The following is a 22,622-nucleotide window of genomic DNA, read 5'->3' on the forward strand; positions in this document are numbered from 1 at the left end:
CCCCCAGCCCCCATCATCCTCCAATGGTTGCATGGTAACTGGGGTTAGATCAATATTCAACATTTACACTTTTGTGGTTGTACAAATTCAGTTGACAGATACAACGTGGAATAAACCATGAGCCTGTTATTTAGCAAAGATTTTGTTGTTTCAAGAGTTAATAATTGTTTTTAATTTGGTTATTCTCAACTAATACAATGCTAAATCTTCTCTCAAAGATTTCAGACACATGCAATTTCTCCCATTTCTTCCTGAAGAGGGAAGCGTCTAGACAAGCTATCCTCTACTGGATGCACAGACATCATTCTGAGACCTCCCTGACCCACCATCCTGGGAAAGCCCTTTCCCCTTTCCCAAATGCCTGCTTCCTTCCTTCCTGGTCTCCCCTCCACTTTGGTGAGATGCCTGCTCCAGCGGCATCCTCAAAAAGGGCACAGAGGCGAATGTTGTCTGAAAGTGCCTGATAATATCTGAGAATGTGTGTAGGCTGATTGAGAGTTGGGCTGGCTGTAGAATTTGCAAGTGGAAACCCTTTCACGGCCATGCTGGGCTGGCCTGATGGCTGCCCTGCAGATGGCTCATTGCTGGGCCCACGCGTTTACCTGCAGCCTCCACAACTTTTCACACTAAACTGAAGTTTCCCAGTGTTGTGTCTTAGGTTGGGCCCTTGTTTTTTATTTCAATCAGGAAAATAATGTCTTTTAGTTCTGGAAATTTTTTATTGAATTATTTTAATGACTTAACTCCCTGTATTTCCTCTACCTTCTCCTTCTGGATTCCTTATTAACATAATGAAGCTCCAATACTACTCGTCTAAGTTTTGTGTTTTTCTTTTCATATTTTCTGTCCTTGCCTTTTAGCTCTGGCTTCCAAAAGATATCTTCAACAATATTTTTCAACTCAAATTTTAAGTTGTGATCACAGATTTTTAATTTCTAAGAGTGCTTCTTTATCCTCTGAATGTTTCTAATAACATTTCTCATTTGATGATTATGATACCATCTCTAATCCTCCTTAGGATATTAATGATTGTGTATTTTAGTTTTCTTCTGCTTAAAAAGTCTTCAAATTTTTGTATTTCTTCTTTATTGTTTACTCCGTTCTCTATCTTTCCACCTATGAATTTTCCTAATATGCCCAGTGACTGGTGGTGCTCTCTTCCTAGCTTAACTGAGAAGTATTACACAACCAACTGATCAGGAAATACAGACACACTGCAATCCAAGGCACCATGTCCACCCTGCAGTGGGCCCTGGACACATTCAGCCCTTCGGAGGTGGAACATAGACTTCCCTTCAGTTGCTCATTGGACACTGAGTTCTGTCAATGTTCTTTCTCTTTAAGCATCTCCAGGACTAGATTTGGAAAACACACCCTCCCTGCCTCCTTCTTTAAGGTGACCAACTTCCTGAGGGCTGGGAGGCTGTCATTAACCCCTCTCCAAACACAGCTTTCTTACTCTGGGGCCAGTGGAGTGAATGCTGCCATCCGTGATGCCGAGATCCATCTGTCCCAGGATCATCTGTGATGCACCCTGCAGCGTCTCTCTCTTGCTAAAAAAGAAAAAATACAAGTTTAACTTCTCTAAAGGGAGTAGGAGGCTTGGCCTGGTGGCACACACCTGTAATCCCAGCTACTGGGGAGGCTGAGGCGGGAGAATCGCTTGAACCCAGGAAGCAGAGGTCGTAGTGAGCAGAGATTGCACACTGCACTCCAGCCTGGATGACAGAGAAAGACTCCATCTCAAAAACAAACAAACAAAAAAAAGAGTGGGTGTAGGTGGGAGAGGAGAGAGTGTAGGGGTGGAGAACAGCTCAAGCGCGGGCTGGCATCTCAGGAAAGGGACTTGGCTGGCTGGTCCCTGTGCTCAGGATGCAGCTTCCTGAAGCCTCCACACCAGCCCACCCAGAGTACACTGGCAACCACCCAAGTCCAGGCAGGCACCTGCAGGGAGATGCTGCCAACAGGAACAAGATTTGGATGCTCGGTCGATTTCAGAGAAAATGAAATTTTATATAAAATCCATATGCACACAAAGGGTTTTAGAATCACTGTCAGGAGGAACATTCTACAGAATCAATATTGTAAATGAGGATCAGTCCAGCGACCCTTGCGCTGCCTGGCACGGAGCGTTGTCAGTCAATGCACCTGCCCTTTCTTCAGTCACAGTAAACGGAGGCACCACAGCCGTGGAGTGCAAAGCACTGGCTTTTCTGCAGAGCCAGCTGAGAGCTACAGATTGTGTATCCATAGAATTACATTTTTAAAGATGCTCAAGGTTATTTTTAACCTTTTATACTCTTTTCTGGTTTTCACTGTTCAGAAGCTATTTTAAAGCTCTTTCTTCTTCATTAACTATGGGAATGCAGAGGACACTTAACTGCAAATTGTGAATGGAGGAGGAAGGGGCCACCACAAGCAGGGAAGCCTCTGAGCTGACTCCAAGGAGAGAGGGGCACACTTGAGTGAAAGGGATAGCACACCTGGGGCAAGAGAGGGGCACACCTGGGACAAGGGAGAGTCATACCTAGGGCAAGGGAGGGTCACACCAGGGTCAGGGGAGGGTCACACCTGGGTCAGGGGAGGGTCACACCTGGGTCAGGGAACAGACACGTCTAAGACAGGAGAGGGCCAAGGCTGTGGACAGTCCCCTGGATCACCACCCATCCAGACCCTGACCCAGATGTCATGGCCCCTGGCCCCAGTGTATCGCCTGTGTTGTGACCTCCTTCGTATTCTGTTCCCATGCTGGCCTGAGGCACTGGCCCCAGCTTATGTCTGCCTGCAGTGATTGTATCTGTGTGACTTACAGTAGCAGCACCTTAGCTTTTCAAGTTTGTCCTCTGTTTTTCCCCCTACAAACCAGACTGCATCACTGCTGGTGTTTGCCCCACTGCACTCTCTCTTGGTGCTGAGCCTGGCCTCCTCTGGGGGGTGGTTTCAGTCTGTACTCTGGAGCCTCTTCACTTCTAGATTTGGGGTAGGCGAGGGGACACTATTCATGCTTTCTCATATAATAAAAACTGAGTAGCATCTTGTTTCGTAAACATTCTTTAGGAATCTTCTATCCTGGATGCATCTTCTTTCCCCTTTAAATTCCTCCATGCTGTGCTCAGATCTCACCTCTGCCCCTCCACTGCCTGGGTCTCCTCTCAAAGAATCTCATTCCTTCTAACTTCACCTTCACTCATCTTGGATGCAGTGGTTCTGCTGCTTCTTTGCAGAGCATCAGCTGAAGAGAGAAGCTGTGGATTTGGATGTCATTGTGGGAGTTTGGAAAGTGGGTGGAGGGGAGGGAGTACAGGGGAGAGGGAGGTGCAGAGCACTGTTCCCCCTACTCCTATGGTGGGGAGCTGACCAGTTAATGCAAACTGGGATGGAACCCAGCAGTGCGGGGGAGTCAGAAAATGAGAATGAATATTAAATAAAGATGTGATGATTGGAAGAAAGCGAGATTTGACAGGTCTAGCGGAAGGTGTATTTCACTTTAAAGCATAAGAACCAAACACAAAAGAAACATGTCTTAATTCCCTTCAAAAGAGTGCATCAAACATTGTGGACTCCTATTGTGTGTGTGTGTTTTGTGTGATTTCTGTATCTAAGTACAGATTAGATGCTGTTACTTATTTTTTGTGGTTTTACTTATTTTTTAGATATTTTTACTTATTTTTTGTTTTTATTTATTGTTGTTTTTCAGGGTTTTTCTTTTTCATTGAAGTAAACTGCTCATGTAGTCAAATGCCTGTATCTGAAGGGTACATGTTGGTCTTTGGTGAACAAATGCATTCATGGAACTACCATGCCCGTATCTGAAGGGTACGTATTTGAGTTTGGTAACAACACATGCATTCATGGAACTATGTTGCTAGTATCTGGAGGGTACTGTATTAGTTCATTTTCATGCTGCTATGAAGAAATACCTGAGACTGGGTAACATAAAAAGGAAAGAGGTTTAATGGACTCACCATTCCACATGGCTGGGGATACCTCACAATCATGGCAGAAGTGAAGGAGGAGCAAAGGCACATCTTACATGGTAGCAAGCAAGAGAGCATGTGCAGGGGAACTGCCCTTTATAAAACCATCAGATCTCATGAAGCTTATTTACTATCAAGAGAACAGCATGGGAAAATCCACTTCCATGATTCAATTACCTCTCATTGGGTACGGAAACTACAATTCAAGATGAGATTTGGGTGGGGACACAGCCAAACCATATCATTCTGCCCCTGGCCCCTCCCAAATCTCATGTCCTCACACTTCAAAACCAATCATGCCTTCTCAACAGTTGCTCAAAGTCTTAACTCATTTCAGCATTAACTTAAAAGTCCACAGTCCAAAGTCTCCTCTGAGACAAGGGAAGTCCCTTCCACCTATGAGCCTATAAAATCAAAAGCAAGTTAGTTACTTTCTAGATGCAATGGGAGTAGAGGAATTGGGTAAATACACCCATCCAAAATGGGAGAAATTGGCCAAAACAAAGAGGTCACAAACCCCATGCAAGTCTGAGATCTAATAGGGCAGTCATTATATCTTAAAGTTCCAAAATGATCTCTCTTGACTCCTTGTCTCACATCCAGGTCATGCTAATGAAAGAGGTTGGTTCCCACAGCCTTGGGCAGCTCTGCCCCTGTGGCTTTGCAGGGTACAGCCCACCATCCTGACTGCTTTCACAGGCTAGTGCTGAGTGTCTGCAGCTTTTCCAGGTGCATGCTGCAAGCAGTCAGTGGATCTGCCATTCTGGGGTCTGCTTAGACCCCAGCTTCACTAGACAGTGCCCCAGTAGGGGCTCTGTGTGGGGGTTCAAATCCCACATTTCTCTTCTGCACTGACTTAGCAGAGGTTCTCCATGAGGGCTCTGTCCCTGCAGCACCCCTCTGCTTGGACATCCAGGCATTTTCATACATCCTCTGAAATCTAGGCCAAGGTTCCCAAACCTCAATTCTTGTCTTCTGCACATCTGAAGGGCTGTGATCACGTGGAATCTCCCATGGCTTGGGGCTTTCACCCTCTGAAACCATGGCTCAAGCTATACATTGGCCCCTTTTTGCCATGGCTGGAGGAGCTGGAATGCAGGGCACCAAGTCCCAAGGCTGCACACAAAAGGGGGGCCCTGGGCCCAGCCAGGGAAACCATTTCTCCCCCTAGGCCTCCAGGCCTGTCATGAAAGGAGCTGCTGTGAAGGTGTCTGACATGCCAAGAGATGTTTTCCCCATTGTCTTGATGATTAACATTTGGCTCCTCATTACTTATGCAGATTTTTGCTGCCAGCTTGAATTTCTCCCCAGATAATGTGGTTTTCTTTTCTACTGCATCATCAGGCTGCAAATTTTTCAAATTTTTATACTGTGCTTCCTCTTGAACTCTTTGCTGCTTAGAAATTTCTTCCACCAGATACCCTAAATCATCTCTCTCAAGTTCAGATTTCCACAGATCTCTAAGGCAGGGGCAAAATGCTGCCAGTCTCTTCACTAAAGCATAGCAAGAGTGACCTTTACTCCAGTTCTCAACAATTGTTCACCTCCATCTGAGACCACCTCAGCCTAGACTTTATTGTCCATATGACTATCAGCATTTTTGTCAAAGCCATTTAATAAGTCTCTAGGACGTTCCAAACTTTTCCACATCTTCATGTCTTCTGAGCTCTCCAACTCTCTGGGAAGTTCCAAACTTACCCACATTTTCCTATCTTCTTCTGAGCCTTCCAAACTGTTCCAACCTCTGCCTGTTACCCAGTTCCAAAGTCACTTCCACATTTTTGGGTATCTTTACAGCAGCACCCCACTCCCACTATAAATTTGCTGTATTAGTCCATTTTCATACTGCTGTGAAGACATACCCGAGACTGGGTAACTTATAAAGGAAAGAGGTTTAATTGACTTACAGTTCAGCATGGCTGGCTACACCTCACAATCATTGCAGAAGGTGAAGGAAGAGCAAAAAATGTCTTACATGGCAGCAGGCAAGAAAGCACGTTCAGGGGAACTGCCCTTTATAAAACCATCAGATCTGGTGAGATTTACTCACTATCATGAAAGCAGCACAGGAAAAATCCACCCCTATGATTCAATTACCTCCCACCAGGACCCTCCCACAACACGTGAGGATTATGGGATTTACAATTCAAGATGAGATTTGAGTGGGGACACAGCCAAACCATATCAGGTACATATTTTAGTTTGGTGAACATATGCATTCATGGAACTATCATGCCAGTATCTGAAGGGTACACGTTGGTCTTTGGTGAAAACATGCATTCATGGAACTACCATGTCTATATCTGAAGAGTGCATGTTGGGATTTGGCGAACACATGGATTCATGGAACTATCATACCAGTATCTGAAGGGTACATGTTGGGGTTTGGTGAACACATGTATTCAAGGCACTACCATGCCCGTATCTGAAGGGTACACGTTAGTGTGTGTTGAAAGAATGCATTCATAGAACTATCATACCAGTATTTGAAGGGTACAAGTTAGTATGTGGGTGAACATATGCATTCATGGACCTATCATGCCAGTATCCAAAGATTACATGTTAAGGTTTGGTGAATGTGTGCATTCATGGAACTACCACGCCAGTTGTATTAGTCTCCCATGGCAGCTTTAACAAACTGCTGCAAATTTGATAGCTTAAACCAACACACATTTATGCCCACACAGTTCTGGCAACTAAATAACAAATGGTTTCACTGGGACAAAATCAAGGTGATGGCAGGGTCCTGCTTCCTGGGGAGGCTCTAGAGCCCATCTGCTTCCTTCCCTTCTCCAGCATCTGGAGGTCACCCTCATTTATTGGCTTGGGTCCCTGAATTGCATCACCTTTTCTTTCTTGTGTCCATTGTTTTCTCATCTTCTTCCTCATCTGTCTGCAAATCTCCCTCTGCTCCCCTTTGATAAAGACACACGTGATTACATTTAGGGCTCACTGGGGTAATCCAGCATGATCTACAAATTTCAAGCTCCTTAACGCAATCACATTTGCAAATTCCCTCATCCATGCAACATTCTCAGTTTCCAGGGATTAGGATCTGGATAACTTTGAAGGCCATTCTTCAGAAGACCACACGAGTCAAGATGGGTAAACATCTCTGTTGTCCCAGAACATCCCATTCTGCTCCAACTGCATCAGGAAACAGCCAGCAACTCCTGCAGGCACCAAGGTTCTGGTTCCTGTTAAGACAGTGTCTGTTCTTAAACTTCCTATCAAGGGAATCATGCAATACTTACACTTACGCCTGGGTTTTTTACTCAGCATGTTTTTCAGATTGTATTGTTGTGTCCAATTCCTTTTAATTGCTCAGTAGCATTTTGCTGTATGATTGTATCATCTCTTTAAAATCTGTTTTCCTGTTGATGGGTACTTGGATTGGTTAAGGCTTTGGCAATTATGAGTAAAGCTACTACAAACATTCTTATACAAGTATTTTTGTGGATGGTTATTTTTATACTTCTTGGGTAAATACCAGTGCAGTGTAAGAGTCATAGAGCGGGTGTATTTTTACCTTAATGAGAAACTTCCAGTTTCCAAAGTGCTTGGTCTATGGCCCTTCCTGAGCACCTGTTAAGAGTTCAAGGCGCTTCGCAGTCACCTCAACAATCAGTGTGGTTGAATTTTTAATCTTAGCAAATGGTATACACTGTGCAAAGTGGTATCATCTGACATTAATTACATTATCCTCATATCTAATATTTTTGATATTTTGATGTTTTTATTGAACATGAATATATTTAGTGGAATATATGTATAAGTCATTGAATCATTTGTATTTATTTTTATTTGTTGGAGCTCTTTATATGTTCTTTACAGAAATGTTTTGCCTGATATGTGTATTATGAATATTTTCTCTAAGCCTGTTTTGCTTTCGTGTTGTCTTAATGATCTGTTTTAAACAGAATAGTTTTTAACTTCAATACAGCTTAATGTTCCAATTTGCTCCTTAGGTAAATGCCTTATTTTGTTCACTGTAAGAACTTTTGCCTACTCCACGGTTGCCAGAACATTCTCCTATGTTTTTAGAAGCTTTATAGTGATAGCTTATATTTTGTATTGATCTATGAACCATAGTTTACATGTGTAGTGAGAAGTAAGGATACGGGTTGTTTTATCTCCACTTTTTTTTTTCAATTATCCCAGCATCATATAAAAGAAAATATTCCTTTCTCCATTTAACTTCTCTAGAACTTCTGCCAGAATTCAATTTACCTCCCATGTGGGTGTCTATTCCATCCTTCTCCTTGTTTCATTGATGGAATGGTCTATGTGTGTACTAATATCACACTGTCTTCATTGCTAGAGCTCTATAGTAAGTCTTGAAATTAGGTAGAATGTGTCCTGCTGCTTTGTTCTTCCTTATCAGAAGTATTTGGGTTATTCTTATTCCTTTGCTTTCCATGTACATTTTAGATTTAACTTGTAATTTTTTTTCAAATCATACTGTTGAGATTTTGATTGGGATTGCATTGAATCTAAAAATCTATTTGTGGATATCTGAATTCTTAACAAAATTGAGTGTCTAAATTAATGAAAATAGTGTTATCTCCATTTGCTTAAGTCTCCTTTAATTTCACTGTATATGTTTTGCTCATTTTTATAAAATATGCTCCTATTACTTTGTTTTTTCACTCTATTATAAATAACATTTAATCTCATTTTCCACATGATTGATGCTATCATATGGAAGTACAATCAATTTTTATATTTTTTTGTATCTTACGGCCTTGCTAAATTCACTAACTCTCATAGTTATTTTGTATATTCCTGAGAATTTTCTGCATAAACAATTGTGACGTATGTGAGCAAAGATAGTTTTGTTTCTTTCTTCCAATCTATATACCTTTTTATTTCTTTTCCTTGTGTGATTGCACTGACTAAAAGCTCTGGTTCAATGTTGACTTGACATAATCAGAAAGAATATCTTTGTCTCGTTTCCGCCTGTAGGAGGAAAGCCTTCAGCATTTCACCATTAAATGAGCTGTAGGTTTTTCATAGATTCCCATTCACAGATTAAGGATGTTTCTTTTTATTCTCTGTTTACACTTGCTGAAAGTTTTATTTAACATGAATGCATGTTTAATGTAATCAAATGTTTTCCATGTATATTAAAATGATCATGTCTTTTTTCTTCTTTATTCTGTTAACATACTGATTTTTATTGATAGATTTTCAAATGTTAAATCAACCTTGTATTCCTGGGATATATCCCACTTGATAATGTGGTATATTTTTTATCTGGTATATTTTTTATCCTTTTATCTGTCAGTATTTTGTTACAAAGCTTTTGAGATTATGTTCCTGGAGAATAATGCCTTTGTCATGTTTGGTATCAGGGCTGTGTGGGCTCACAGAATACACTGCAACATGTCCTGCACTGTCCTCTACTTTCCATCAGAGTTTATTAAAGTTTCTGTTATTCCTTCCAGCGTTATTCTAGATAGTGCCATCTAGACTCAAAGCATCTTTGTGGCGAGGTTGTTTTTATAAACTTCAATATCTTTTAACACAAAGGTTCAAATTTTTTACTAGATATATGGTTATTCAAATTTTTAACTTATTTCTGTGTCATTTTTATTAAACTGTATGTCAAACAATTTCTCCATTTTCTCCCAGTTATCAAATTTCTCCCAGTTATCAAAGTTATTATCAAATAACTTTGTTCATAATATTCCCTCATAATATTTCTAAATGTTGTAGAAATTGCAGTGAGATCTGCTTTTTTATTTCTGATGATAGTAAGTTTGTGTTTTCCCATTTTTCTTGATTGGTATTTCTAGAGGCTTGTATTTTTTTCTGTTCAAAGAACCAACGTATAGCATTTATTTATTTATTTATTTATTTTTTTATTTATTTGAGACGGAGTCTCGCTCTGTCACCCAGGCTGGAGTGCAGTGGCGCGATCTCGGCTCCCTGCAAGCTCCGCCTCCTGAGTTTACGCCATTCTCCTGCCTCAGCCTCCCGAGTAGCTGGGACTACAGGCGCCCGCCACCTCGCCCCGCTAGTGTTTTGTATTTTGTAGTAAAGACGGGGTTTCACCATGTTAGCCAGGATGGTCTCGATCTTCTGACCTCGTGATCCGCCCGTCTCGGCCTCCCAAAGTGATGGGATTACAGGCTTGAGCCACCGCGCCCGGCCACTTATAGCATTTATAATTGTCTTTAATGTTTACATTTCTCTATTTTACTTACTTCAGCTCTTTATTATTTACCTTATTCTATTTATTTGGGTTTAATTTTTTTCTTTTTCTAGTTCCTTAGATGTAAAAATACATTTATTATTTTCTAATATCAGCATTAAAATCTCTAGATTTTCTTATAAACACTGATATTGCTATGTTTATTTTCATAGAGTTCAAATATTTGTAAAAATGTTTCTAGTGCTTTCACCCCTTTCCCATGAGTTATTAAAAAATGTGTTGATTTAATTTCCAAGAATTTGGGTGTTTTCCAGATTGGGGGCAGTTATATCAATTTCTGAGAAATGATGTTAAAAATCTTCACTATAATTTTGTATTTGGCTTTTTCTCCCATTCATTCTATCATGCTTCTTTCATTTATTTTGAGGCACTATATTTAGCTACCTACATTACTAATGATTATTTGGTCTTCCTACAAACTTGAAATTTTTATAACTATTAAATACTCCTTTTTATTTCTTGTAATAATTCCTGCATTTAAGTTTACATTGTCTGGTACTAACATAGCCAATTTAACTTTCTTATTTTGATTGCCTGGTATATTTTTTTCATCATTTTACTTTCAACTTATGTTTCTTTACATTTAAAGTCTCTTGCAGGCAGCAGGTAATTAAGTCTTACATTTTTATTCAGTCTGACAATCTCTGCAATTTAATTGTAATATTTGGCCCATTTACAATTAACATAATTATTGATATGATTGGGTTTCCAAAATGGAATCTTAAGACTGGCATGTGAATGAAGCTAAGCTATCCCGATAAGTGAAAAAACAGATGGTGAATAAATAAAAACCTCAGCTAATAATTAGCTAACCCCTGGCCAACACCCTGCCAAACAGCAGACTCTTAAGTGAGGTCAACCTACATCATGCATCAGCTACCCGCTGGCCACCAACAGACCTGCCAACTATCCACTGAATGAAAGAGCCCTCCAGAGAGTGGCCAAAGAACCACCCATCTAACCTACGTAATTGTGAGCTGAATAAAATGACTATTATTTTAACTATTAAGTTTTGAAGTCATTTGTTACTTAACCAAAATTAACTGATACACTATCTCACTGACTACTGTTTAATGAATTTAATTATACTTTCCTCTGATTATCCCACCTCTAATTTAGTCCAAAATTTTTTTTTGCCTGATACTTTCCCATATTATGGATCTATCAAAAAATCTGTCAAGCCCACTTTTTGATTAAAAAAATAAATTTTTCCTAAATTTCACTTAGTGGATGATTTGAGATTGTTTGATGTCTAAGACTTCTTCCCATCTTTGAGAGATGACATGTTTTCTCAGATCATCCCACTTCACCTACCTAAGCTTTCATTCTGATAATTAGGAGCCCTATTTTTCTTTTACTATATTTACTCATCGTTTACCTTTCCCGTTCTTTCAAAAACTTATCTTCAATATTCTATCAATTATAGCACCTTACGTAGGCAAGCAAAACTCTCACTCATGTCTACTATTGAATCAGTACTTAGGTAGGGACTATGGTGTTGCTGAGAAGAATTAATGGCCCTGAAAATCAAAATACATGGGAATATTTGTATATTAATATAAGGTCATCCTGAAAATATCCAAGGGAAAGAATGAGACCCTTTTAAAAGTGTTGCTGGTCATCAACCCACAAATACGTCTAAACATAGTAAGTTTGTGGATATAGGTCATAGGCACATTGTCATCAATATATGTCACTGATGAGAAAAACTAGCTCTCAAGCTTACTTCCATCCCGCAGATAAATCAGGACATAAACTGAGAACTTTGCCACAGCCAGTGCAGAGGGCACTCAACTGCAGTCACACGCTATCCATACTGGTGAGAGTCCCATGTTCTTGCTGATTATGGCATAAAACAAGATTTTGCACAAAAACATATTTAACATTTTATTTTATATATATCATATACATATATATACACTATATATATATATATATATATATATATATATATATATAAATTTCCATGTTACTAACATATTTGGAGCCCCAGAATAATTTTTTACTATAAAATTCAGGGTGCCTGAGAAACAGCTCCAAAGACCAGAATGAGGTATTGCTGTTGGCTAAACTATATTTGTTTTCATGCCCTTGCATTCTCACAGCACAATGTTTTATTTATGGGAACTCTATATAAAACTTGGAAAATTAAACAAAAACAAACAGATATGGTTTGATTCTGAGTCATGGGAGTTCAAAAATTACCAGCTCAACAGTGTGTTCATGGGACCTTCATGACTCTCATCTTCTAAAACAGTATCATGATAGACATGGCAAAGATACTTAACACATGCCACCAATCCCACACCATCACTCCACTTTTGAGCCATAAAATGTTTCTCTTGGACCTGACATAGCAAGAGAGAGTTCCAGGTTCAGCAGGAGGCATCCCAAGGGTGTGGAAAATAAGAAACTATGAAACTGAGTACATCTGGAAACACTGAGCTGTGTGTTGCAAGACAGGGGTGGAGAAGTTGACAGAGGACTATGAGTAATCTATGCCAGCCAATTTGGCTCTATGAAGAACTATCTCTTCGTCCGTCTTCTTCTCATGATAGCTGTTGGGCATAACTATGGAACTTTAGAACTTAAGCTAAGTTCAGTGAGCAGAGATTCATTTTCATATTTGCCCTCATAGATTCTAAAACACCCAACAATTGGGTCACATGTAGGAGAATGAAACTGGATCCTCATCTCTCACCTTATACAAAAATCAACTAAATATGGATCAAAGACTTAAATCTAAGACCTGAAACTGTAAGATTTCTAGAAGACAACATTGGGAAAACCCTTCTAGACTCTGACTTAGGCAAAGACTTAATGACCAAGCACTCAAAAGCAAAAGCAACGAAAACAGAGACAAATAGATGGGACTTAATGAAACTAAAAAGCTTCTGCACATCAAAAGAAATAATAAGCAGAGTAAACAGCCAACCCACAGGTGGGAGAAAATCTTTGCAAACTATGCATCTGACAAAGGACTAATATCTAGAATCTACAACAAACTCAAATAAATCAGCAAGAAAAAAAAGTCTTATCAAAAAGTGGGATAAGGAAATGAATAGATAATTCTCAAAAGATGATGTTCAAATAGCCAACAAACATGAAAAAATGCTCAATGTCACTAATGATGAGGGAAATGCAAATCAAAACCACAGTGTGATACCACCTTACTTCTGCAAGAATGGCCATAATCAAAAAATCAAAAAATAATAGGTGTTGGCATGGATGTGGTAAAAAGGGAACACTTTTATACTGTTGGTGGGAATGTAAACTAGTACAACCACCATGGAAAATAGTGTGAAAATTCCTTAAAGAACGAAAATTCCTTAAAGAACTACGATTTGATCCAGAAATCCCACTCCTGGGTATCTACCCAGAGGAAAAGAAGTTATTATATGAAAAAGATACTTGCACATGCATGTTTATGACAGCACAATTTACAATTGCAAAAATATGGAACCAGCCCAAATGCCCTCAATCAATGAGTGGATAAAGAAAATGTTGTATATATGTGTATATATTATGGAATACTATTCAGTCACAAAAAAGAATGAAATAATGGCATTTGCAACAACCTGGATGGAATTGGAGACCATTATTCTAAGTGAAGTAACTCAGGAAAGGAAAACCAAGTATCATTTGTTTTCGCTCATAAGTGGGAACTAAGCTATGAGGATGCAAAGGGATAAGAATGATACAATGGACTTAGGGGAAATGAGGGAAAGGATGGGAGGGGGTGAGGGATAAAACACTACACATTGGGTATGGGGTACACTGCTTGGGTGATGGGTGCACCCAAATCTCAGAAATCACCACTGAAGAACTTATTCGTGTAACCAAACACCACCTGTTCCCAAAAACCTATTGAAATAAAAAAACAGAATCTGAGCACACACACACACACACAAAAATAAATAAATATATTTTTAAAAAGTGAAAGAAAGAAAAAGAAAGAGAAAGAAAAGAAATGAAAGAAAAAGGAAGGAAGGAAGGAAGGACAAGAAAAGCAAGAAAGAAAGGAAAGAGAGGAAAGAAAGAAAAGAAGGAAAGGGAAGGGGAGGGGAGAGGGAGGGAGGGGGAGGGGGGAGGAGAGGGGAGGGGAGAGGGGAGGGGACAGGGAGGGGGGAGGGGAGGGGGAGGGGGAGTGGGGGAGGGGGAGTGGGGGAGGGGGGAGCGGAGGGGAGGGGAGGGTGGAGGGGAGGGGAGGGTGGAGGGGGGAGAGGGGAGGGGATAGGGAGGGGGGAGGGGGGAGGGGGGGAGGGGGGAGGGGAGGGGAGGGGGAGAGGAGGGGGAGGGGAGGGGGAGAGGAGGGGGAGGGGAGGGGAGGGGAGGGGAGGGGGGAGGGGGGAGGGGAGGGGGAGGGGAGGGGAGGGGAGGGGAGGGGAGGGGAGGGGAGGGGGGAGGGGAGGGGAGGGGAGGGGGAGGGGCATGCACACTGCATTGGTATGAGCACTGCACCAGAGAAGGAGATCACGTCCGAGCCTCCATCTGCCTGCCACACCCTGCTCGAAAACAACAACAACAACAACAAAAGAAGACTCCAAAAAGGAATAGAAGTCTCTAAGCTTTCCTTGTAGCACTAAAGGTTTCCGTTCTCAATGCCTATTGTGTCCAGCCTGCCTCAGGGTTCAGAAGGCTGCCTGGGAGGAGCCTACCCCTCAGCCCAGAACAGCTTAGTGCCGTTCCTAACTGGAGGAGCCGTGAGACGCCATCATTGTCACTGAGAGGCTCATCTGGGAAGCTGACTCACAGGTTCTTTCTGCAAAGCACCAAGGAGAGTTTGTTGAAGAGAATCTAAGAATTCTAGTTGAAATTCATGGTACTTGACTTCTGAAGAAACCTAGGGCTATAAGGGGAAAAACAAACAAAAAGGCCCTCAAGTGTCGGCCTTGAAACACCAGAGGCACAGGGCACCTGGAGATCCCAAAGAGCCGACTGCTGAGCGGAGTGTTCCTGGGAGTCCGGTGACAGGAGTGGTGCCAGGCCAGGTGTGGGTGGCGAGTTGACGCTGCCCGGGTGTGGCGTAGAAAAGGTGAGGGAACATGAGCGTGACAGCATGGTCCGCAGGGCCCCACAGCAGGAAGACAGTCTTCCCATAGCTGGTCGTCCCTTTAAGTAGGTTTGCCACTCCATCTTCAGATTCTCATCCTTCTCACCAGTTTGCCAAAGTAGCAACATGTTTTCCCTATCTGTTTGCTTCATGTGATCTCAAAATCAAGTATCACATGCACAACGCCCTTCCTTCTGCATGCTCTCGACCAAGAGCTCTCTGCAGCAGGGCAGCCCTGGTGAGCCTGCCCCGTGTCTTACAGCGGTATTTATAATGGCCAGTCCTCAAGCTGGGCCCACTTTCCCACGCACCCTCTTTGTCACATGGCTCCTCTCGCCTCTCTTGCCACCTGGCTGCTTCCTGGAGGTGCAGCAGGTGAAGGTGGGCGTGATGACAGAGACAGGTTTTACACTAATCTTTTTAGATCCGAAGTAAATACTTTTAAATTTCTTTTATGGCATGGCTACTAGCCTGAAAGAGAACCACCACTCTACCAGTTGCATTGGAAAAGAGGATAAATTACTACCAATTGTTCCTTTAGGTCAGACACCAGGTTAAACATTTTTCATTTATGGGCCGGGCGCGGTGGCTCACGCCTGTAATCCCAGCACTTTGGGAGGCCGAGGCGGGCGGATCACAAGGTCAGGAGATCGAGACCACGGTGAAACCCCGTCTCTACTAAAAATACAAAAAAATTAGCCGGGCGCAGTTGTGGGCGCCTGTAGTCCCAGCTACTCGGGAGGCTGAGGCAGGAGAATGGCGTGAACCCGGGAGGCAGAGCTTGCAGTGAGCCGAGATCGCGCCACTGCACTCCAGCCTGGGCGACAGAGCGAGACTCCGTCTCAAAAAAAAAAAAAAAAAAAAAGACTTTTACACAACTTTTTACCTTATCTTTTGAGATCCAAAGTAAGTGTGTTTTAATGTCTAAACATTAATATTATTTTAGATGCTCAATATACTTTTAAATTTCTTTTATAGCATGGCTATCCTATTGTCTATAAATATAGGAAATATTCTACCAAAGATATTATTACGTAGGCCATAGCACCTCATGGATTGTCTCGACTCCTGCCTAAAACATCAGCGCTGAGTGGATTGTCTCAAATCCTGTCTAAAACGTCAGCGCTGGGTGATTTCCAAGTTGCAGGGACTCTGTGACTCCAACAGAACCCTGGGCTTTCAGGGCCATGTCACTGGGGTTTATTACCCAGCACCCACGGGTGAGCAGGACCCTGGGATTTTGGTGCCATGTCACTGGGGTTTATTACCCAGCACCCACGGGTGAGTAGGACCCCGGGTTTTCGGGGCCATGTCACTAGCGGTTATTATCCAGCACCCACGGGTGAGCAGGACCCTGGGCTTTCAAAGCTGCGTAACTGGAGTTAATTATCCAGCACCCATGGGAGATACATCTGTGTGTCTTGGGCTGTGCTGGTCACCAGAAAAATGAGAAGTGAGATGGGATCCTTGTCTATTGAGGGCTCGGAGCTAAGCGGAAATCTGTCCCATTTAGCCTGGTCCATTGCTCCAGCTGCAGACATGGTCCCCGTTGCTGCAGATGGAGCAGAAGTTGACTCTGTGCTGCAGGACAGAGCACCTCCACATGGGCTACCTCACACTGGCCCTCAGGGAGACCTGAATGTCTGGAGGTTTTCTCTCCCCGGTCTTTTTCTCTCTTGCTGTGGCCTTTCCTCTGCCTTTCTCAGCCAATGTGCAGACTTCTGAATTGACAGGCTTAAGAGATGGATATGGGTCTAAGCCAGCAACAGTTTTGATCGCCCATTTTGACTCATCTCACATCACCTGATGACAATTTCCACAGTAGCCTCTCCAGAGCCACTTCTGAGAAGGATGTGGTCAAGATGAGCATCCATTAGTTGGAACCTACAACCAGGCAGGTGCAATTCAGATGTCACACTGCACCCAGGACCAGCAGGCTAGGTTTGACTGGGGTGAAAGCATGAACTCCAGCATGAAATCTCGCTGTGAAAAGTGCTCAGAGATGAAGAGAGGGTGTGGGGAGCAGCCCATGGCAACTGGCATCACTCTGTGAAGTCAGGAGGCATCTGCCCACCCAGGAATACAGATACAGTGCCCCAGGCCCACCAAGCAAACCAAGTTGGAAAAAAGACGTAGAAGCTTGCGGAAAAAATGTTTTCTGCTTTTGTTTCGTTTTACTTGATGACAAATGGGGGAAGAAAAAGAGTGGCCCACGTTTACAGAAAAGAGTTGGGATTCCTACTACCTAAGGGCTTGCTAATTCTTTTTTCTTTCTTTTATAAAAGATATAACAATCAAACTTTTAAAATATATCCATGGATGGAATGAAAGGTACAAAGCGGTGTGGCAGACAGTTTCTCAGCACAGCTCTCCGCGGGCCAACCCCTCCCTGGAGTCACCACGGCACTGCCTGGCGCTTTTCCTCCGGACCAGGCATTGCTCCCTGAATCCTAAATCCAGGAAGAGCATCCCAGGCTCTAGGTCCTGCGGTAACCAGCGTGGATCAGGAGTTTCCACCGGAAATTTACCTCTTAAAAACTTAGCCGTGAGCTGTGACCACACCACTGCTCTCTAGCCTAGGCGACAGAGTGAGACCTTGTCTCAAAAAAAAACCCAGAAGTTTTCCTTCCCTGAGCTCTCCTCCTCCACCGTGTAGCTGAGAAATTTAAACATGAAGGAGGCGGCGACCCCAACTGCCTTTAATTAAAACCTCAGTCCCACTGCACAGCACCCTTAAAGAACAACTTCTTCAGGATGTTGGAAGTGTCAAGTCCAGTCCAAAGTGGAACCTGCGTTCTAATTCCTGCTTCATAACAAGCACATGCTGCGTGGATTGCACCTGATGTCCAAGGGGAAGGGGGTATGGGGCCCGGATGTGCTGGCTCAAATCAAGCAACCCTGTGGCAGGCTCGGGGAGGGCTGTGGCGCGGGGAGGGCTGGCCCCTCCCACCTCTCTGCAAGCAGAGCGCCGGCTGTTCACATCTTGGTGCTGTTCTGTCACTTACTAAGCCACCAGGGGAGATGAAACACTCCAGCCCTGGTGGTGCATAAGTGAGCGCCAGCTATTTACATGTTGGTGCTTTTCTGCCCGCACACACACGCACCCACACACATGCCCACACACACGTGCCCCCACACACGCCCGCACATACACACACACACGCCCGTATGCACCCACACATGCCCCCACACACACACACGCCCGCACACACGTGCCCACACACACCCACACACATTGCTGCACACACACATGCCTGCACACACACGCACCTGCACACACCCCACACGACCCTGCACACACACGCCCGCACACACACGCCCACACACCCGCACACATATGCACCCGCACACACACGCATCCCACACACGCACCTGCACACAAGCCCACACCCGCACACACACGCACCCCACACACGCACCTGCACACACACGCCCATACGTCTGCGCACACATGCCCGCACACACACGCCTGCACACACATGCCCACACACACATGCCCTCACACACACGCGCCCACACGCACATGCCCAGCAGATGTCTTCTACCAGCAGCAGAACGCGGGCGGCGAGGCCTGTCTCCTGCGTTCCTAAAACGTGGACACGTGAGGGCACATCCTTGCTGGGCTCCCTGGCCATTCAGCCAGGTGGGCTCAGCAGCAAAGCTCCCCACCTTCATTCACATTCACACTCGCGTTTATTCAGAGCAAGTGTATAAACGTGTCTTGATATTACACTGTAACTGGTTAGTTCTTTTTCAAAAAGGGAGAAATCAGGACTTTATTATTTCTGCTTATTGAAACAGGCTCTTTTTTGGCTGACACCAGATTGTACAAGCATCTGCTTGTTGCTCTATTCTGAAAGCAATGTAAAAATCTGGTTTCTTACTCTTTCCTCATATTATCGCTGTTACAACCATGGCTTGGATTTCAGATTCATGTATCCCTAAGCTTGAAGGTCCATGTCTGGTGAAGCTGATTAGCTGCAGGGCAACAGGAAACTGGATCCTCGGGTATAACAAGAACGAACCAGTCTCTTTACAAACATAGAAAAACTTTTTGCCAAAATGACAGAAAAGTTCTCCTGAAACTGAGAAAGTGTGTGTGTCACCCTGACACCACATCCTGTCTCTGACTCACCAAGTGTTTCTCCTGCAATCCCCCTGCTGAAAGCTGGTGCAAGGGGCTGTGAGGAGCCTCCAGGCGAAGCCTACCTCCTGCCAGACCTTGAAGCAGCCGTAGGGATCACAGCACTGATCTGGCCAACGTCCTTCCACCCTCTTACCTGAACCCCAGTGTCCAGGCCAGGACAAGAGACTCTCAGCATCCGTTCCTTAGAAGCTCCCTTCTGCTTCCATATTCAGGTCACTGTCACACGGTACAAAGCCTCTGCCACTAGCAGGGCCAAGAGCTGCGGGCTCTGATGCTCATCCCATCATAATAAACGTGTTCATCAAACTAAAGCCTCAGACTCTCCTCTTTTGTGTGGGCTGACAGCTCTGACTGTACAAGAGAAAGTGGTGTTGCCGAAAAGTGAAAAATACCATTTACTTGGGGGAATGGTGAGTCATTCTAACTGAATTTGCACAGAGCCTGCAAGGGTCCTACAGGATCCACCCGTTTCACATTTGCAGGACAGAGGTCAAGGAGGTCATGCTGCCGGGGTCATATGCTAATTAGTGGAACAGCCGGGACCAAAACCTGCCTTGAATGAGGCGAGCTGTGCAGAGCCGCTGGGTCAGGACCTGGCTCCGCTGCGCTCAGGAAACGAGTCTGCGTCTCTCGTGCTGCTCGAGCACCGCCTTCTATAACACTCCTCCTTGACTCAGCTCAACCAAACTCGTCCATTTACCACTATTCTGGGATTTAAACTAAATTTCTTTTCACTCGTTTCCCACACTGGCCATGCCGGGCAGCTCAGGACCATCCAGGCCTCCCTCAGGCCACCTACATTCGAGTTTCCGTGGATGCTCTCAGATCAAGGTAGGCGGTGACCCTCCTGCACCCATTTCCGCCCCATAGCCATCTATTCAGCATGAGACAAAAGTCCCATCTGAACTCTATTACATGTTATGCAAAGCATATGCCCTAAGTTGCAAGCACTATTCAGTATTCACACAGGAAACACTGTCTGGTCTCCTATAACAAATATAAACATTCTGGGCCTATCCTGTCTTTTGGTGAGTGCTTGCTGGTTGTCCTAATCAAAGAGAACATTCCTCTTGGAATATTAACTGCTACTTTTATTAATTAGGCTCTTCTGAGCAATCTTTCTGCAATAACCTTTGTAACACTGTTTCAATAGCTTTTTGTATTAAGACAGGGCCTTCAATATCACCTATGTAAACCGTTTTGATTTAAAGAGAATTAAAAGCCTTTCTGACTGAAAATTTTCCCCAATGTCCTGTTTAAAATTTCCACTCTTGGTCAAATGAAGTAAATGAATTGATTTAACCATTAAAAATACTTATTATCTATCATGTTTCAAACATTCAGCTAAACAGAGGAGTCTATAAGAAACACAGTAGGTGCATTCCAGTCTCACCACATGGCCTTTCGGACCCCACAGCCCCCCAGGTGCTTGCTAACATCCTAGCCTATGGGTACTGACCTGCTGCCATGGCCGAAAGCCGTGTATCCTCAGGAGAACTCGGGAGAGAATCGCGAGGGACGCGTCCTCGGGAGAACGTTAAGAGTATCGCGAGGGACGTGCTACAAGCTGCTGGCCTGTTTTCAACCCACAGCCCCAACGGCCACTGGCTCGAGACTCGTGGGCTGAGGAGCCATGAGGCCACCCCTCTTCCTTCCTGCACCCTGGGCACTGCACGGCCGTCCACTTTGCAGCCTTGGTTGCACTTTCTCCAGCTACTTGCTGTGGAAACTATGATAAAGTTCAGTCTTGAAGGCACTGGGTAACCTGTTTTATGGTTTTTAAAAAAACATTCCTCTTCTTTCTCCCCTCCTCAATTTAAAGACATCTGCTTCATAAATACCAAGTGAGAAAATTAGTGAAGTGTTAAATAAATGCAAGTAGAAACTGTATTAGTCTGTTTTCATGCTACTGATAGACATACCCAAGACTGGACAAAAGAAAGAGGTTTAATTGGGCTTACAGTTCCACGTGGCTGGGGAGGCCTCACAATCATAGCACAAGGCCAGGAAGAGCACATCCCATTACACACGGATGCCAGCAGGCAAACGGAGAGCTTGCGCACGGCAATTCGCGTTTTTAAAACCATCAGATATCGTGAGACCCATTCACTATCACGAGAACAGCGCGGGAAAGACCCGCCCCTCACGAGAACACCGCGGAAAAGACCCGCCCCTCACGAGAACAGCGCGGGAAAGACCCGCCTCTCACGAGAACAGCGCGGGGAAAGACCCGCCCCTCACGACAACAGCATGGAAAAGACCCGCCCCTCACGAGAACAGCGCGGGAAAGACCCGCCTCTCACGAGAACAGCGCGGGGGAAAGACTCGCCCCTCACGAGAACAGCGCGGGAAAGACCCGCCCCTCACGAGAACAGCATGAAAAAGAGCCGCCCCTCACGAGAACAGCATGAAAAAGAGCCGCCCCTCACGAGAACAGCATGAAAAAGAGCCGCCCCTCACGAGAACAGCATGGAAAAGAGCCGCCCCTGTGATTCAATCATCTCCCACCAGGTCCTTTCACACACGTGAGGATTATGGGAGCTACAAGATGAGATTTGAGTGGGGACACAGAGCCAAACCATATCACAGACAAATACACTAAAAATCAAAACCAAAGCAACTTCTAAGCCTGACACAGGTCAGCTGTCCAGGGGCCACTGCCCCCGCGCACCCAGAGAAGCTTCCTCGTGGCAGTGAGATGCCGCCAGGACAGGGGGTCAAAAGACAGGAGGGTCTGGCCGCAGTGGTGAGGGACCCCTGGTGCCTGGGCTGCAGACAGACGCCTCAATGTTTTCAACTTGGGAAACAGCCACGCCATCAAGACAGACGGCCTTTCGCTCCCACTGCAGCCAAGCCTCTCCACACCTTCCCAGTCAGCAGCAGTTGTTTCAAGAGATTTCGAAGAAGAAACAGGTTCAGTCTTGATGCCAGCTCTACACAGCAGTGACCGAATAGCCCCAAGGTTTAGTCACCTAAAGCCAGTGAGAGAGGAAGTACAGGCAAGCCCCCAAAGCTCCTGTCCAAATGGACAGAAACGTATTTGTCTTAGTTGCCTCCTGATCCCCGCCTCAAACGGTGCTTTGTAATCTGTGTTTTCTTTGGATTCACTGAAGTGGGGGATTGTTATGCATTTCTGAGCTGCACAAATGCTACCTCTTTCAGTAACAACTCTCCCAGGATTAAAGATGATAAAAAAAAAAAAAAAAGCCGCTGGCTGGCAAGCCCCCA

The 22,622-nt window shown here is 44.2% G+C and overlaps 1 long non-coding RNA gene across 2 annotated transcripts in view; it reads right to left on the bottom strand.

Moving 5' to 3' along the window:
• The window catches only part of LOC144333633 (uncharacterized), a 62,864-nt gene extending 41,454 nt beyond the window's left edge, over nucleotides 1–21,410 (bottom strand). For both annotated transcript variants that reach the window (XR_013402559.1, XR_013402558.1), the window contains exons 1-2: nucleotides 20,854–21,410; nucleotides 1,460–1,553 (exon numbers count right to left, since the gene is read on the bottom strand). This is a non-coding gene — a long non-coding RNA (uncharacterized LOC144333633). The remainder of the gene's footprint in view (nucleotides 1–1,459; nucleotides 1,554–20,853) is intronic.
• Nucleotides 21,411–22,622: the final 1,212 nt, after the last annotated feature.

This window comes from Macaca mulatta, chromosome 13 (genome assembly GCF_049350105.2).
Source record: "Macaca mulatta isolate MMU2019108-1 chromosome 13, T2T-MMU8v2.0, whole genome shotgun sequence".
NCBI classification, from domain to species: domain Eukaryota; kingdom Metazoa; phylum Chordata; class Mammalia; order Primates; family Cercopithecidae; genus Macaca; species Macaca mulatta.